The 19,374-nt window shown below is 41.8% G+C and overlaps 1 long non-coding RNA gene across 1 annotated transcript; it reads right to left on the bottom strand.

Annotated features, from left to right (window-relative positions):
• Positions 1–17,360: 17,360 nt before the first annotated feature.
• LOC135502021 (uncharacterized) lies at positions 17,361–19,050 on the bottom strand. The gene is made up of 3 exons (XR_010449720.1): positions 18,967–19,050; positions 18,091–18,393; positions 17,361–17,473 (listed from the first exon to the last, which is right to left on the bottom strand). It is a non-coding gene; the product is annotated as an uncharacterized LOC135502021 (long non-coding RNA).
• Positions 19,051–19,374: the final 324 nt, after the last annotated feature.

Raw genomic sequence — 19,374 nt, 5'->3', positions numbered from 1 at the left:
GGTGACGTCACGGCTTTTCCAAGATGGCGCTGCATATTGTAAACAAACTCGATCCACGGCCAAGGGAAAATCAAGTCATTAAACAAAGTTAGATTTTTCGCATCAAATCAGAGTTATTAGTACTCGATCCACGGCCAAGGGAAAATCAAGTCATCAAACAAAGTTAGAAATTATCTAATCAGAGTTATTAGTATTTTTCTGCTCTGAAATAAGTCTTCAGACAATAAGTTATCATTTGAATAATGAAAAGTGCTGTTTTGATGGGGAAAAATAGGGTTTTTAAAACCAAATAGCCGGGCACCGATCTTCCAAAATTAGCGATGGTTTCAAAACAGTCTCCCAGATATGGGGCAATCTCTTCATTATCATAATGGGATTTGGAGGCATGTTTACAGATTTTACAAGTTCGAGACCTGTAGGACCTAAAACTCGCATAGATCCCCATAGATCCCCTCTATTTGTCGAGTTAGCGCCCCTGTAAGATCATGCATTTTCGGACACTAGAACGAAATCTTCCTGCGGATATCGCGGTTTAGGTGATGATTAAAGGAGAAATTGACTGTTCTTAGAGTTGTATGGGACAGAAATGAGTTCATACTTCATGAATACATGAATATATTATGATATGGGCGGGCTTCTAAGTCAAAACAACAACAAACTCAACTGCATCTCTACCGTGTATCGCGTAGTGCATTGCCTAGTGTATTTCGTAGTGTATTTTAGCCGAGACATTATTTCCGCACTTTGGCCACGCCAAACGTCTTTTTAATTCGTGGAAGTTAATCTGCTCTGTAAATTTTATTTTACACAGGAAGAATCCATACTAGGTATTGCAATATTTTATGTCTATAGGTGTTTTTGTGTACAGGAGCGCACCAGACAGTGGGACGTAAAGGTATGTTCAGTGCTGGTGCTGTCAGTAGACTGAATCTGATTGGCCATAGCGATCACTAATATGGGATGTGATCACGTGATATGACGTCACCGCGGTATCCTCCTTGAAACCTGTATACCAATACGCGCAAAGCTCGATCGTGACGTTAGAGTGACTAAACCACTCTCTTGATTAACTTACAGAGAGTGGCCCGGAACTGGCTAATAGTGGTTCCACACGACAGATGCTAAATGCAATCACCTACAGTACCCGCTTCGCTTTGAAATGAACTGTTACACACTGGTCACCTGTACAGAAGTTGGTCGTCGATTTTCAAACATGGAATATTTTATTCAATTAAATCTGCCAGTCCATTCTAACAGTCAAATGTGTGTAATTTACGACTGAAAAAGACACCTCATATGAAAAACTAAATATATTAACGAAACATATATTAACTAAAGACATTGGTTTGGGTCGTTAAAACACTAACATTTATTCCTAGCCAAAGATTCGTATTTTCCAATATACAAAAATACAAGCCATTTGGCGACATTAGCTCACTTGGGTGGATAGTTCAATGTTGCCGCTCCAGATGGTGACCTTGACAACACCGGTATTTAGTCGCCTGCATTCTGTGGCGAGGAATGATCGAGGCCAATATTCTTTGTGTGGTATTGGGAGATTTAGAAAACATGGTTGATTAGTCATGCTCAATATCAAGCAGTGGTGGATCATTTTGAGGGTTGCGCATTCAGTACTAGTTTTGGGATCCTCTCTTACTGCTAACAGGCATAGATTTTAAAATCTATGCTTGCTACTTAGAATATAAGCCTGACAGACAAAACAGGTACGTTACTACTCCATTTGTTGTTGTCGTCTGCTAGCACTATGGTAACCACAGGGCACTGTCCAAATGCAATCCCTGCTGCTGAAAAGGACAGCAATGCCAACTAATGCTAAGAAAGGTCAGAAAACAGTATAAGTGACCTCAGAGACCACCACCGCCTGACTATGATCCACTACACAATACCCTATGAACAATGCAACGAGCGCGATACATTATAAATGTACATGCTATTTATAGACATGCTTACTGTTGATACTCTCAGTCTCAATAGACACCTTTCTGCGCGTATACATCCAATGCATAACTTACCATATTCAGTGAATCCGCATCACAAAATTTCATGCTCGCCACAGATGGCTATTTTATTATCTATTTGCATAAGGCAAGTACACGAGCATTGGACACAGCTGCATCCTGCTTCTAGGTTCGATTTCCAAGAGTTCGAATACACATATTTGTTGGAAATAAAGTTCATTTCTGATTCAACGAGCCACATATAGACATCACCACAAACGCAACGATACCCCTTGCACAAATATTCGTTATACCATCGCCGAGGAATCGGGTCACAAAAAATAGCCCGCGCAGATTTAAAGAGGTTGAATAGCGCCTCCAGAAGCAAGCAACAGCGCCACCCGTAGCAGAAATAAGAACTGCTTAGTGACGTCATGGTTTCCATATACGGCATCTCATTTGCATATTTTTACAACCTTATTTACTATGAGTTATAAATATGCCAGTAGCACGTGGATCATGCCGGGCGGCGCTGTCAGGTGTTTCCACTATGGGTTACATAATCGGCTACAAAGAGGCCAGTGTTCTAGTAAATGAAGTTAGCAATGATAGCGAAAGAATGTTAGTGTATGTTACGCAGTCAATAGCGATAGTAGTGAGTTGGAGAGAGGAGAAAATGGAAAATAGAGAGAATAGTAGTATGGATTTCGAGTCCCAAGAAGAAACTTTGTAAAGTTTTCATCAAACTGATAATCATATTCCTTCCTTCTCTGTCTCCAACAATTAAAAGTTGCTGCAGTCAACCTGATGCGTTTATCCGCGAGCGAATCGACGAGACAAGCATTTTTCAAGCATCCAAATGGTACCTTACAGATCCGCAAGGGGCGCGTTACCGAAAATGTTGCAAAAATCAATAACGTGATCGTAAATATTGTCATATTTTTCAAAATGAGAGTATGTAAATGATACGCAGACGGTAAACCAATGAAAGGCCAGTATCTATTGAACCTTACAAGTGATTTGGGGGCCTTGAAACTCCTTATATTTATCAATGAAACCTTATTCCCGCCTAAGGTTTTGACCGGGCCGTCCAAAACTCCCCATTTTTGGCGGGCCATTCCCTTTAATTGATCACTTAGCCAAGTGAGTCAAAAATCGTTAAGAATTAGGCCCCCGGTAAGCCGCCACTTCAGCGCCACCCGTGGGGCCTAATAGTAATAGACTCTCGTGACGTCATTTCTCCTGGTTCGCTTACTCAGCATCCAATGCATTGCATGCACGTACATCGCTTTGTGGTTCAGTATTAATAAAATCAACGAAGCGTCGGAATAGAACGAGACAGCGATCGTTTTGGTGTTAATTCAGACCGTTTCTCGCAGAAAAACATAACAAGCAGGGTAACCTCACGTTAGTTTCCAAGTGTTTCCAAGGTGCACATAATGCCATCGGCAGTAGCTGACATCACGTTGTAACCTCACAGCGGGTTCGTAAACCTGATATTTTCCGACCTGTCATGATCAAAAACTCGAAACTAACCATGATTTTTCCGATACTTCCACGATTTCGGTCCAAATTTATCCTTCTTTTCGCAGATTCAGGCCCACTCGTCAGGCGCCACTGTGACACCCGTGTTGTCCTCCCGGTAGCAATGCAACACGAACATCAGGGTGTTCCGTTTCACAACGTTTATTAGAGATAATTGGAACAGAAAATGGAAGCGGGACTACTCAACTCGCTACATCTGCATCATACATCTGCGCATCCCCCACGAGCCAGAGATGTTTAGTTAATAAGGGGGAAATACCACCGTCACACTTGCTGTTAGGCATGTTTTCGACTCCTAGCTAAGTCACTTTTGGCTTTCCTACCGGCCTACTATCACTTTCAGTTACTGTTGGAGTTTCTGTTGAAAACAATAATACGAAACGATTGGAGCAAAATAACGTTCCTTGGAAAATAGCAGTTAAATGATTGATTATCATTATCATAAGACCATGCAACCAATCAGGAAAGACATTTCTATCTCTATCAAAACAACCGATGAGAATTCTACATAATAGAAATGTTCAGCATATTCACATGTATCAAGAATGACCATCGCCAGACATTTTGGGTGGTGGGGTTTTCCCCCGCAAGACATCCCTAATGGCCCCACCCCATAAGCTAAGCTGGGCTAGCTCATTCACTAACCGCACGAAACGTGTAGGAAAATGTTCAGCATATCCTCACGTTTCAAGAAAAACCAATGCCAGACCTTTTGTGTGGTGGGTTACCCCCACCAGACGCATATTATCAACCCCCCCCCCTTCGACCCGCGCGAACGATTATCGATGACAACTGAGAAGTTTATTGGACACAGGTTAAGTGTCTTTTCTATCAAAACTTTGCACAATTGAACTTTAATGGGAGCCTGGAAAGAGTGAAACGTACAAAAGTGCAAAACTTTGCTTCAGAAAACGAAAACGAGGAAAGCAAAGTCACCTGCCTTGCAGATGGCAAAGACTAATGCTGAAAAGATTGATGTTTTTGTCCGTATAGTCCATGCAGACTGAACCCATCACTGACTCCGAGATTCCGAGAAACTGCACTCATATCCACGCCTTTCTATGCATTCAGTCAAGTCATGAACTAAATCTGGTGCATTCTATTCATCAATTTCCAGGACAATTATTTCAAGTCGGTGTTCTGGGGCGGGGGAGGGGGCGGGGTGGCTTAAGAGGTTCATATTGGGTTGATATGACGTCACGAGTGTGAAGGGAATCTAATTTTTCTGCTCCGACAAAATCACGTTTTTTTCATAGTTAATAACTATCGTTCGACGATGAAAAGACATTAGTAAGATAGAGCTGAGGAGAGAGTATCCAGTGATTGTTGGTTGAAGAAGGTTTTATTCCTACTTCTTGCAAAAACCGTTGTGGTTTGTTGCTGAAAGACTGTCCTAAGTGTGAACATACATGTACGTGTACATATGTATGTTCATTAGCAGTGGGCAACGAGCACAGCCGAACTTTCGTCAAGCTTCAATGGCCTCAAAGACCATTGCTGAACATTTCTCTTGAACGCCCAGACTAGCTTGGGAAAAGTGTAAATGCGATCAACGTTCGCCACATGAGGGCTTTAAGCCTAATAGGAAGTCCAGATTTAAAAACGACCCGAAGAGACCTTGTCAATGCCGATGGTGAGGCTGAAATTTCCGATGCTCAGACGATTGCAGATACTCCTGAAAATACCGCATCCCAGAAGGGTGGAGTTCATGTAGTAGACAGTGCCCTACTAGCATATCTTGCATACACGATGCAATCAGCCTCACGGAGCAATATCAAAAAGGTGGCTGTCCAGAACTTCACGGGAGATGATGTTACGAAAGCGAAGGACCTCTTGTGGGAAGCAGCTGGCAAGGATATAATCGGTATCAAAAAGAGTCGCCAGTCATCTGCCACTAGAACTGCAGAGGAGGTCCATATCGGTGATATCATGGAGGCGATGGGAAAGCTCGATGCCGCTGGTGCCATGCCGAATATAGTGGTTACAGCAATGCAGCTGGGTGCCCTGCCAAAGATTCACCCGTAGGATATCAGTTATATGACGATCGCCTATCGCATGGCTGATGTGGAGGAGAAAACGAAAAGTATTCAGGAATGTGTCGATATGCTAATGAAAGAAAATCGTGTCCTGAAGGAGTCGATCGGCGCCCTTAAAAGCAAGGGGGTATCAAAGGGCAACGATGATACTGCGAACTGGGACGATATGAACGTTGAGTCATTCGAGTCTGTATGGCCAGCATCTCAAAAGGTATCTGAGTCGGGTTCGAAAAATGAAAGTGAACAACCACGCTCATTTGCTAGTGTCCTTGCAGGATGCCGGGGTATTTCACCTCGACCTGATCGGCGTGGAGTGGCCAGCGGGAGGGGGCGTCGACCCGGACCATTCCCAACGCGACAGTCACTCAAACCACCGGCGGTATCGAAACTGATCGATACTCATGGTGGCAGTAACATTTCACTAGATCGCCTGAGTGGATGTAGTGAGAGAACATATCAAAGTGATGATGGCTTCCGTCAGTCTAGCTATCATCAGCGTAAGGAGCGACGAGCTGAGACCAAGAGGAAGAAAGTCATAGAGGGGAAGGCCAAACGCCAAGACAGCGTGGCCTTCAAGGGAGCTCCAGCTCCCAGTTGTCATTTATTCATTTGCCGCGTTGCTGGTGATCCACATCTTAGTGACATGAAAAAGTATATCGAAGATAATAACATTGTGGTCAGAGAACTACAACAGGTTTCTCACGCAGAATCGAAATATAAGTCGTACAAACTAACGGTAGCTGTCAATCAATACAAGGACCTGTTTGACACTGAGTTGTGGCCAGAAGGTGTAAGAATTAGGAAATATGTCACTCCGCGCGGTGGGGAGTCCACTACCTAAGCAATCAAGTTCATGCGAATACGCCTTATTGTACTACTTGTTGTTATGTGTGCTAGTGTTCAGAACTTGTCTTCACGTAAGGACAACAGTGTGGCGCATGTTAACCGTGTTCGATGTCAACAAACATGTGAACTGCCAACATACAATAGTAACGGCCTTGGCGCTGGTCGTAAAGAACACATACGCGATATTCTTGAAAGTTCTGACTTTCTTTATCTACAGGAGCATTGGCTTTGCCAAGATCAATTCCCAGACTTCAAAAATAGTCTTGTCAAGCTTGGTTGTCAAGTGCGTGTGTATGGCACATCTGCGATGGATGGCAAAACATTATTACGGGGGAGACCTTATGGGGGCTGTGCTTTTATTTGGAAGAGAGGTATTGCTGCATCAGTTAATCCTATTGAATGCGAGTCCCATCGCTTATGTGCGGTATCCGTTAAATTTGACAACTATGGCTTTCTGTTCATAAATGTTTACATGCCAACCGACAGTGCAGAAAACGTTCCTTAATTTAGTGATGTACTTGATGAAATTTGAAGAATATGTGCTTCCTCAGATATGGATTATATTTGTATCGGTGGTGATTATAATACTGACTTTGGTAGGACTAGATCTGGAGAAACTCTCGCCCTGCAGCATTTCATTAACTTCGAATCACTACACTGTGGGCTGACGCATGAAAAGTATGAGGTTGATTTCACGTTTGAATGCAAAATCACAGGTTCCCGGTCTACATTAGACAATTTCATTGTTTCTGAGAATGTGTTTGCGGCTATAAAGGAGTATAGAGTTAATCATAGTGGCGCAAATCTCTCAGATCATTCAAGTCTGCAAATCTCAATAGAAATAACAACCTCAAATGCGGTGGCGGTTGAACAGCCTATCCCTTTTCAAAGCCTGTGTTGGGATAAAGCTACACCTCAGACTCTGAATGAGTACAGAGATAAACTGGATAGTTTCGTTGATGACATTAACATTCCGTTCGATGCAATTTTTAGCAATGACTTTCTGTGTACCTGTGATGACCATCGAACTGACATAGAGATATTCCATGACAGTATCATAAGTGCCTGTTTGAAGGCGGGTTCAGATAGTATACCAAGTGTCAATCGCTCGGATGAGGTGGCTATGGGTATTGCTGGGTGGAATGACAATGTGAGGGAATTAAGGAACACATCAATTTTCTGGCATAACATTTGGAGGGACAATGGAAGCCCTAGAAATGGCGTTGTGGCTGATATAATGAGACAAACGCGGGCAAGATATCACTTAGCTGTCAAGAATGTGAAAAAGAATAGGGATCAAACCTCAGCAAACACTCTGGCAACTTCTCTTCATGGCAAAAAGACTGATGACTTCTGGAAAGAGGTTAAAAAGGTTAAGGGTAAAAACAAAGAAAGTCCGATTACTGTTGATGCTAGATCCGGTCGGGCGGAAATTGGTGATTTGTTTGCGGATAAATTTCGAACTTTGTACAACTCTGTATCATACAATGAAATCGAATTGCATCAGCTGTTTAATGATATTCTGGAGAAGGTTACCGATGAATGTTGTGGCCGTGATTGTGAGGGGGGACACAGCATCTCAATAGATAATGTGATGGCAGGAATGGGAAAACTTAAGAATGGCAAGCAGGACAGTACCGCTGGTTTATCATCCAACCATTTCATTCATGCAAGCCACAAGCTAGGCGTTTATCTGTCTTTTTTATTGAATGCTATGGTGTCACATGGTTTCTGTCCCGGGGCTTTTTCACAATCAGTCATTGTACCTATTCCTAAGAATACAAGGAAGTCGCTTAATGGTTCTGATAACTGGCTTACTGGACTTTGCGCAACGCAACGAAACGAGCGAAATGGGGGAGCGACCATTATGTTTTACCCCGGTACGTCAAGTTCGATACATGGTGTCAGTCACCAGTATATATGTGTTTTCCATTATGAATACGTGTTTTTAAAAATAAAATCATGAATTTCCTTTCCATTAGAAGAAAACGATGACGACGTTTCAGTTTAGGAGCCTAAGTTTTGTGGTCCAAATGAAAGCATAACTTCACTTCACACTTTTCGGGGTTGAAAATGTACTCACGTAAATTACCAAAATTACATGCCAAATTCGCACATGACCTGTTATTTCTCAAAGCTTGGAAGCTCAAATGTCAGAATGTAATGTATGCGCGTAATGTATACTCTCAGCAAGCGAATAGTTGTGATCGTCGGTTTTTGATACGAATCGTTTCCTGTATAGCCGTTACAAGTCGTTGTCTGAATATGATGTGAACCTGTTTACCGTTCAATGCTGCTCCCTGTGGCGCTGTACCCGCAAATGTTCAATGAAAAAAATGCTGATAATGACTTACACGGCTTGTTCGCATCGTAAACATAGTGGTACCCGGGTTAACTGTCTTTGCGTCTGGCCTAATTTTACAACGATTACTCCCCATGTAACCACGATCTGGGATGGACAGGCTGTGTATTATGAATAGAAAATGTCACCTAGGGACCGTTGCGTAGAATACTTTTTTGGCGAAATATTGCGCAAAGTCCAGTAAGCCCTGATAACTACCGAGGTATCGCTCTCAGTAGTATCATAGGAAATATTCTTGATTATGTCATCTTGGACAAATACGGTGCTCTGATGCCAAGTTCGGATTCAAGAAAGGTGTTTCAACAACCTCCTGCAGTTTCGTTGTTGAAGAAGTAATACGTCACTACAACAATAATGACACCCCCGTCTACTGTGTAATGCTGGACGCTAGTAAGGCTTTCGACAGTGTACATTTCATCAAACTATTTAGACTTCTTCTTAACAAAGGTTTGTGTCCCCTTATAGCTCGCTTTCTGGCGACACTATACAGTATTCAGAAAATGAGTGTCAGGTGGGATTGGTATACATCGATTCCTTTCACTGTCTCCAATGGGGTTAAACAGGGTGGGGTCCTGTCCCCGATTCTCTTTAATCTCTACATTGGAAAACTCGTTGATAACCTGGGTAAATCGAAGTTCGGCTGTCGGATCGGGAATATCCCCCTTGCAGCATTAGCTTACGCCGACGATATAATTATTCTTGCACCAGCACTATTTGCGCTGAATGAATTACTAGGAATCTGTAATGAGTGAGCAGTTGAATACAAGATAAAGTTCAATGCCGCTAAAAGTAAGCTGTTGGTGTTCTGCCTTCAGAATGTTGGACATATTACGGTATTTTTCAGTGGTGTTGTTTTAACACCCAACAACAGTGAGCTACACTTGGGAATTCCGTTTGGACCGGATTCCGGCCGGGTTCGAATACAGTCTAGTATCAATGACCTGTACGCTAGGACCAATCTTCTTCTTTGTCAGTTTTATCATGCCAGCACTGATGTCAAGTATGCACTGTTCAAGACTTGTTGTATGTCACTTTACGGATGCCAAATGTGGGACTAGTCCAAGCCCGCAGTGGTCGACTCATTCTATATCGCGTGGAGAAAATGTATCCGACGTATCATGGGTTGCCCGTACAGAACTCACAACTGCCTTATTCCCAATATAATTGACGATCTCGATGTAAAAACTGTAATCATAAAGCGAACACTGAACTTCATCAGGACAATCTATGCTTCACATAACATGTACGTTGAACTCTGTTCGAAATTGATGGTAAATGGGAGTGGCTCGCCTCTCAGCAATAGTTTAAATTACATCAGTAGGGTTGCCAATAAGTCCAAATTTGAGCTAGTTAGGGCTGGCATCAGCATTGGACTTTTAAATGACGCTGAAAATGACGGCAATGTATTAATTGGTGCTCAAGTTAGAGAGTTAATTTCCATGCGAGACTATGGACACCCCTTATTATCCAAGGACGAGATTTCAGATATGATAGAATTTCTTTGCGTTTCATAGCTGTAACCTGGACTCATGTGATATTTATTTGCCAGCGGAGAAGACACAAAATGTAACACTTGTCAGTTGAATTGTAAATTTTTGCACCATGTAATCTAAGCACTGCACAGTTATCAAGTGTATCTGATTTTGTAATCTTATACGAATAAACATATCCATATATATATACTGTATATTTGTTTGAATGAATATGTTGGAAACTCCAATGAAGATAGATGAAGATGCGAGGTGCAGTTGAAGACACATACGTCATCAGGGGGACTGAGCAAATGGCGAAAAACTTCTTTAATATGGAGTGTTCTAGAATAAACTTGGGAAACTCCTCCTGAGCGAATGGAGACGAGATCATTACTGCAATATCTTCGCTGAGAAGACTTTATTTGGATGGGATATTGCTGAAGGTATGTCCCTGATGAAGAAGTCACCAAGCCAGTACATCTCCAAGAGGATCACGAAGAGGTCGACACACTGATTGAATTTCATGTTTCTAACATTTCGGCAGGTGAGATCATTGTCAGGGCATCAGACACAGATGTTTTGGTTATATTAATTGGTGCACTAGGATAGCAACATCAAGAACTACGATCTTGGAAGACCATCATTATGGATTGTGGGTTGGGAAACAATCGGAGATACATCAACGTACCAATATATTGCCGAAGTTCTTGAACAGCGCAAACCAGGACTTTCCAGAGCACTACCCGGATACCATGTTAGAATGTTAATGTTAGAATAACTAAGTTCATTTTGTCTGGACAGCTAAAAGACTAGTATTTGTCTTATTCAGGATCAGAATCAGAGTCTTGTCCATGGGTTCGTCGTCAGAACAACTAAGTTCACTAAGAGATGCAGTGTCGGGGTCTCATTCGTTCCCAACAATAATTGTCTCATCGCTGTCTCTTTGCCATGACTGTCACTATGTCCTTCTGCATGGCAGGAGTAGATCACCTACCCCTACAGATGTTCGAGCTTGGTAATTTATGACGCATTGGGATATGTTGAGATACACTTTATTGATTAGTCAACTTTGAAGGGATGTGTGACACCGCCGAAAATGTCTGACGGTGGTTGTTCTTGATTCATATGAGTATGTTTTTGATAATTTGTAGCAGCAATTTTCATGCGGTTAGTTCATAAGCTAGTCCAGCTCATAGCTCAGAAGGATGGGGCAAATAAAGACGTCTGGTGGGGATACCCCACCACTCAAAATATCTGACGATGGTCATTCTTGATACATGTGAGTATGCTGGATATTTTGCAACAAGTTTCGTACGATTTATAGTAAATGAGCTAGTCTGGCTTAGCTTTCAGGGGTACCCCACCACTGAAAATATCTGGCGATGGTCATTCTTGAATGTGAATATACCAAACACTTTGCAACAAGTTTCGTGCGGTTTATAAATGGGCCTGTCTAGCTTACCTCGGTAAGGGTGGTGCAATTAGGGATGTCTGGTGGGCGTACCCCACCACTGAAAATATCTGGCGATGGTCATTCTTGATACATGTGAATATACTTGACATTTTGCAACATGTTTTGTGCGGTTAGTAAATGAGCTAGTCTAGCTTAGCTTTAGGGGTAGGATAATTAGGAACGTCTCGTGGAGGTACATGAGACATGAGAATATGCTGAACATTTTGCAGCAAGTTTCGTGCGGTTAATAAACGAACTAGTCGAGCCTATTTTGGGGGTCCAATTATTTATCCCCTCCTGACCACACCCACCACAACGAGCGCGGCAGACGTTCATATCCTTTGATAGTTACCCTTAAGCAGCCTGTAGACACACATAGAAATTGGTTAACTTTTTAGCTAGGTTGAACCCCCGGGCTCCTGGTCTATAACACACGGTGTATGTGACAATCGAAGACAAATCATACTCGGGGATTCCTAGTCCAGTCGCCTCGCAGTAGAATTTGATCTCGTTGTCCTGTCAAATCATTTGCCGTCGAAATATCACAACACGATTATTTTGCTGAATCAGCATTTCTTTTGTTGTCCCCTCCTGGCGTATTAGTTTCACCAGCGGTACAGGGATGCCGCCAATAGCTTCACATGTAAACGTTTCCATGTCCTTCCGATGTTGAATAAGACCGAGTTGTTTTATTCAATAACAAAGCAACTGATGGGGCATCTAAAATTCAAGACAGGCTTTTAAAAGCTGATTCCATTTCAGCAAGTTATGCGTTATAACACCTTAAACCCACCAATCTCTCTTCAACCTTAAATATCCCCCTCAGGAGTTATTACTCTGCATAATGTGAAGCTGTACGACCAAATACCACCTCATCCATGTTTCAACCCACGACAAAATACGCAGGTCATCCCTTAATGTCATCCATAGTGTCAATCGACCTATAAATGAGAAGTTTACGTTAGAAAGAGGAGACATTCAATGTACTCTATATTCAAGGCCATAACTTGACATGTTAGTTGGATTAAGTGTTGAGAAAACTAAAGGCAAAGTCAATAATAATTTTATATGTTGCAGAAAGAATCTCTCTTGTGGACCAGCTGAGGTATCTCAAGCCAGTGAAACTCATAGAAAATAATGAAAAACCTAAACACGGGAAAATAGAATTTATTATTATTATATCATCATATCATCCACCGGCGTCGTAACCCTATTGGATTTTTGCCGGGGTATGGCGGCTATATGGTATATATGATCCCAGTATAGGACACTCAGGTACAATTAAGGGACCACGGACAAGTGTTATGAAGAGCCAGGAATTTTTGTTCCTTGAAAGCCAGGCCGGTTTATCCAGAAATACAATCCTGGGTTCTCCCCGGGATCAAACGCGGGCCCTATTGCGTGGTAGCCAGCAATGTAAACCACTAGGCTATGAAGCTCCAACACAATCCTGGGTTCTCCCCGGGATCAAATCCGGGCCCTATTGCGTGGTAGTCAGCAGTGTTTACCACTAGGCTATGAAGCTCCTATATAATCAATAATTTATGATAGAATATAATCGGACTCAGTGTAATTTCTCCGATCAAAACCACTCGCATCGGTGTAGCAGTTTCCAATGCCAACCTAAAAGTGGAAAAAGTGTCCTTCCATATTGTTTTGGAGACGGATTAGAGATTGAAATTGCATAAAAGAATCCATTGTCTCAATGACACTCTGTCCTACTTACTCTTTAAGGACATTTAAAGCAATTACACCGGCCTTCAACTAAAGTGCATTGGGACAGCCAACAACAGAAGAAGTCGGATTTGAGCCATGGCCGACCACTTCCAGTTTTCCAATGTAGCATATCTATTGGTTGTTTGCCGATAGGTTCTGTGTGAGGTACTACTTAACAGTTTTCAGCCAAAATCTGAGGTGCATTCCCCAGCGAACTTCGGCCAGGCAATAGACTTTGATCCTGATAGATCAACATTGATTAAAACGACCCAGAAGTGTTATATATACATGTATATCAATTGACTGGTATTTGTCTCCTGTATCCAAATGTCACACACATATCAGTTGACATCCCATCATTAACTTGACAGATGAGGATTGGGCAGTACCTTCGAAAACCTGACTGGAGACAGGGGGCCGAAACGACGAGGTCAAGGTCACTTGAGCATGCAGAAAAAAATACCCATACTATAGGTAAATTGTCACAAAATAGTTTTTCTGTCTGGAAGCACTCCTAAACCAGAAAAAGAGTTAGTCGGCTTATTTTATTCCTACCTATAAAAGTTTGAATTTGACAAAAAGTTGACCACATTAAACCCAAGGTCAGTCTTCAGAATGATAGTCCCTGCTCATCACCCCGATTTCAATAAAACCACACACGCTCTGGTATACTGACATTTTATAAAACCATTGGAACGTCATTTCCACCAAAGCTCCTCGAGAATTGCATAAAATAATGCTTAAAACTGCCTCAAGCATGTCAAGACAAACATTTGACACAGATTTGAAGGCATGGGCATGATATGTTAATATGAATAGGAACTACGGTTTGGGGTTGCAAGGCCACGAACACATAGGAAACTCCTTAAAGCTACCTAAGCCATCAAGTTGAGAGTTCAGTGGCCTGGTGGTTGAGCGCCAGGCTCATATTCATAAAGTCGTGGGTTCGACCCTGGAAAGGAACTGTTTCTTCTTCTTTGTGCACTTGAGAAGGCACAAGACCCAGTGAGATTTTTTCTCTCCACTTGGGAGTAAATGGCCTAGCTAGCATTGGTGGCGAAATATGAATGCCAGTCCTGTGCGCGGAGGTCGGGCCTTTCATTCTAAATGCTTCAATCATAAATGTACATGTACAGGCAGATAGCTTGGCGAGAAAATATGAGCAACTTTGAGCAACTGGATTAAGCGCTATACAAACCTCTTAATTATGGGTTTGCTTAAACAGAAACAGAAACACATAAAGAATCATACTCACAGTATACAACGATATCCTCTTCAGTGCTTGCCTTAGAGCCAGCATCATTTTTCGCAACACAGACATATTTTCCCTCATCAGCCTTCTTGACGGGTGAAAAAAGCAGAGCACCAGGTTCAGTTGTCCCTGGTGACACATTCGTGCCATTTTTAGTCCACGTGTACGTGACAGGTTTCGTGACGTTTTTATTTTCGGCATTGCAGGTAAATTTTGCAGTGTCTCCAACTTTGATCGGTGATGGATTTTTGACGGCCGGGGTCAGGGGTGGAACTGAAATTAGGAAAGGAGAGAGAAGTCAGCAACTGGGCGGCATAGTAAGAAACGTGTAAGCCTATATCTTTATCGTTACATGCAGAACCCAATAAACTGAGAAAGTAGCCGGCCTTTATACCGCAGCTACTATAAGAAAGCAGCATCCGGTCATTTCGAAAAAAGTTGGCCTAAAAGAAGAGCTCAGTCTGATCTTATTTTGTTGGATGTGTTTATTTTCGCAAAATCGAACATTGGGTGGTGTGCATAAAAACTAGTAAATACTTTTTACTTGTAATTTCTAGTATTTACTGCCATCTGTATGCATAAAGATGAAGTAAAACTTTTACTTAAAAGTGTTTACTACTAGTAGAAGCAAGAAGTATTTACTCCTCTAGCGTTTACTCCAAAATTAGTAGATACTTCAATCAGTATGCATAAAACGAAGTAATTACTACCAATCCTCTAGTAAATACTTTAAAATTCCAAGGTAGCTCCAGACCAACCTTTGAAGTCAAACAGGAAAGTCGTATTTTTAGGAAATGGCTGCATTTATATTTGTACCGAGGAAGAGAGTATAACGCACGGAGACCAACATCAGGTGCAACGTATCGATTGGAATTTCGATTTAATGAAGAAAACGTCATTTGGATGGCCGAACATTTTCTTGGAGAACGAATTGAGACTAGGGGTGGCACTCTTTCTTCAAGCAGCAAATGGAGGTTTTTTTGAGTCATGTTGGGGATCCAGGTTTTCAGCTCGGCGTTGGCAAAGACATTGAGATACATCAGTGCACAGTATCAAGGTCTTTTGCTGCCATTGTTGACCAGATTGTAGAGAAGCCGATATTTGGATTCAGTTTCCAACTGAAGCAGCAGATATTCAGACTGCTAAGGATTCGTGGCAAGCGAAATATCAATTTCCTTGTGCCATTGGAGCACTGGATTGTATGCATGTGCAGGTTCTCAAACCACGGAGATGAGTACATTTGTCGAAAAAGCGTGGCCACTTTGAATGTACAAGCAACATGTGATGCCGGAGAGCGGTTTACAAGTGTCGCAGCCAATTGGCCAGGATCTATCCACGACAGCAGAATCTGAAAATACTCTAGATCTGACCTGGGACTTTTTATGGCCAAATCGGTGACGGATGCTTTGTTGTAAGGGGTAATGGATACCGTATTGCCCCCTGGCTTATGACTCCTTTCAAGGACCCGGTAAATTTATTAGAGCAAAGATCATATAATAAGTGTCATAAGAAGGAAAGAGCCATAATTTAATGGTGTTTTGGACAGTTAAAGAAACGTTTTCCTATCCTGCAAGGACGTGTTATGTTACAGCTGAAAAAAGTTCCCAGTGTAATTGTTGCATGCTTCATTTTGCACAACGACATAATTGTTTCACTTTCAAAGATATAACACAGGAGTTAAGCCGCATTACACGCTTACCACATAACTGTGCTTACATCACTTCTGCCCAGGCCTCTGAATCGGCTGACCTCACTGTTGTTAACAAGTAGATACTAGTCAAGTAAAAGCATCAGCTTTGAAGTAAAAGGTAAATATTATGCATATGAAATTGACCTTTTACTTATACTTTTACTATATACTACTATTAAATGCTCTTACTTTTTGCTTCTGCTAGTAGTATTTACTTCTTTTGTATGCACCACCCATTCACTCACATTGACCGTTCAGACGGCTTTTCATATTTAGAAATACACATGCACCGATTAGACCGGCCTAACAGTTTTTATGGTTATAATTGAAATCCATAATTCACATCACTAAGAGACCTGGAACTTGGGTATTGGAAGACATAACCATTGAATGCGAGGATGCACTTTACGCGAGTTTTAATATATACAATGTCATCTCTAGAAGAATAACACCCTGATGGAGTTGAGAAAAGCGAGTTACAATACCAACAAAGGCGCACATGTCTGCACAGCACTTAACTGTTGTACTCCTGGTTTGACGTTACAAATTACTCGGCATAATAATACTGAACACTCCAAAATCCGAGTTAATGACACTGTCCTCCCTTTTAAGAGCGATTTTGAGTGCTGTATTGACTTTTTGACATACCGAAAACATCAAACCTGGTCTGTGGCCTTTACTAAACAATATTAACAAACATGCAAATATCAACCTGGTTGTGGCCTTTCGTTGCGTACGTCCCGTTATCGTACCGTCGTTTCACTGTCCGTGGGAGAATATTATGTATTCTGCATTGATTAATGTATTTTTAGAACTTACCTAAAACATCCAATCTCAAAGTAGTGGCCTCCTCTTCATCAGCCACACACCTCCAATCCCCGCTGTCCGAAATGCCGATATTACTTAATTGAAAATTATAATCATTCGAATCACACTTGACGTTTGTCAGTCTTGATTTATACTCTTCTGCAACCACTAAGCAATTGTACGACAAATAAATCGCTTTTTCGGCGACGTGTTTGTCCTTGTACCATGCAACACCGCTAGCGTTTCCATGCACAATGTTACAATTCAGCTTTATCGTTTCTCCGAGACGTGGACGTAAATTGCTGATGGTATTGGTGACCGTTAACTGAAGAGTACCTGAAATTAAAGCAGCACGATATTTTGTCAATGTAGCGTTCACAAGGTGGCACAATTAAGCGATAAGGATTATTCATTTGAACGAAAAATTGATGGAACGGAGCAGATAAACATCTGCTTCGTTTCATCAGTTTTTTTGTTTCATTGTTTTTTCTTTAGTGACTTCGCAGCGCTCCAGCGATTTTGGTTTTATTGAAATTGACTTCCACCCTAAAAAATAATACTTATTCTTCTCATTATTATAACTAGGTTTTCTCCAGCCTACTATTGATTTTCGACCTTACTTACACATCATAATTATGATGGTTTTATGTTTCATGTTTTAGTTCAGTTTAAATAAAGTTTTAAAACAGATCGAGCAGATTGGCCTCAACTCTTTCTCTTTCACTATTCGATACACGTGGCTCCACACTACGAGATTCCTCTTGAACCCCACACCTACCAAAGCTGTCTTTTGTTGTGATGCAATGACCCGTGCGGCCAAAAAAAGTTTCAACGTGTTTTCCATTAAACATACTAATATTCTGTGACCAAGACCTTTCAGAATTGACTCTTAAGGTGGCTATTGAAGTACACCCCTCTTCGGGGAAACACTAACAACAGATGATACAACTTACCTGGTTTGAGGAGCTTAAATTTGAAAACCATCGCTTGAAATCCGCTCGTTTGCACAGAACACGTATAGTTATCATAATCGGAGGATGTGACGTTTTTGATTGACAACTTGCTCGACGTCGACCCGGATGTGATTTCATATTTGGACGATGAGTTTGAAAGTTTAATGTCAGCTTTGGACCAAATGTAACCAGTTGTTGCCGGAGTCGGTTTGGCGATTATGAAAAGTTCGAATGATGCCTCCTTGCCTATCTCTCCTTCCACGTCATACTTCATTTTGGCCTCTGGGTCTATTCTAGGAGAGTCTGTGGGTGAAAAGGAAGTTTTCAGTGGCCATTATGCATAATGCACAGTGCGATGCATACGGGGAAGATTTTGTAAACTGATGAATACTGTTAGATTTCCTACTTTTCAGTCTTTTGTTGGGACCTCTGTGAATTCCTTCTTCTCCTGTGTAAACCATGTTGATCGTTTGCCGAGAATCTCTCTGTTCAAGCCGTCAAGTTGAGGAGAGATCAGTTACATGGTGGTTGGAGTGCAAGGCTCATATTTATAAGGTCGTGGGTTCGACTTTTTTCGTCTTTGTGTCATTAAGAAGGCATATAACCCTGCTTCTCACCACCCAGAAGTAAATTGGTACCTAGCAAGCATAGGTGGCGAAATATTAATGCAAGTCCTGAGCGCTGTAAATAGCGGCATATCGGATCGACCAGTCAAACTCCCAGAGAGTAGATAAGAGCTTAAATCATGAATGTACGGGCCGATAACTGGGCGTTATAATGTAAAGCGCTTTGAACAACTGTATCAAGTGCTACACAAATCTCTTGATTATGGGTTTGCTTAAACAAAAACAGAAACGCACAATGAATCATACTCACAGTATACAACGAAATCCTGTACAGTGCTTGCCTTAGAGCCAGCATCATTTTTCGCAACACAGACATATTTTCCCGCATCAGCCTTCTTGACGGGTGAAAAAAGCAGAGCACCAGGTTCTTTAGTCCCAGATTGTGATACAGTGGTGCCATTTATAGTCCACGTGTACGTGACTGGTTTCGTGACGTTTTCATTTTCGGCATTGCAGGTAAATTTTGCAGTGTCTCCAACTTTGATCGGTGATGGATTTTTGACGGCCGGGGTCAGGGGTGGAACTGAAATCAGGAAAAGGAGAGAGAAGTCAGCAACTGGGCGGCATAGTAAGAAACGTGTAAGCCTATATCTTTATCGTTCTTACATGCAGAACCCAATAAATGGAGAAAGTGGCCGGCCTTTATACCGCAGCCACT

Source organism: Lineus longissimus, chromosome 18, assembly GCF_910592395.1.
Source record: "Lineus longissimus chromosome 18, tnLinLong1.2, whole genome shotgun sequence".
NCBI lineage: Eukaryota > Metazoa > Nemertea > Pilidiophora > Heteronemertea > Lineidae > Lineus > Lineus longissimus.
The sequence above is the reverse complement of the archived record's forward strand: the minus strand, read 5'-3'. Positions and strand labels throughout refer to the sequence as shown.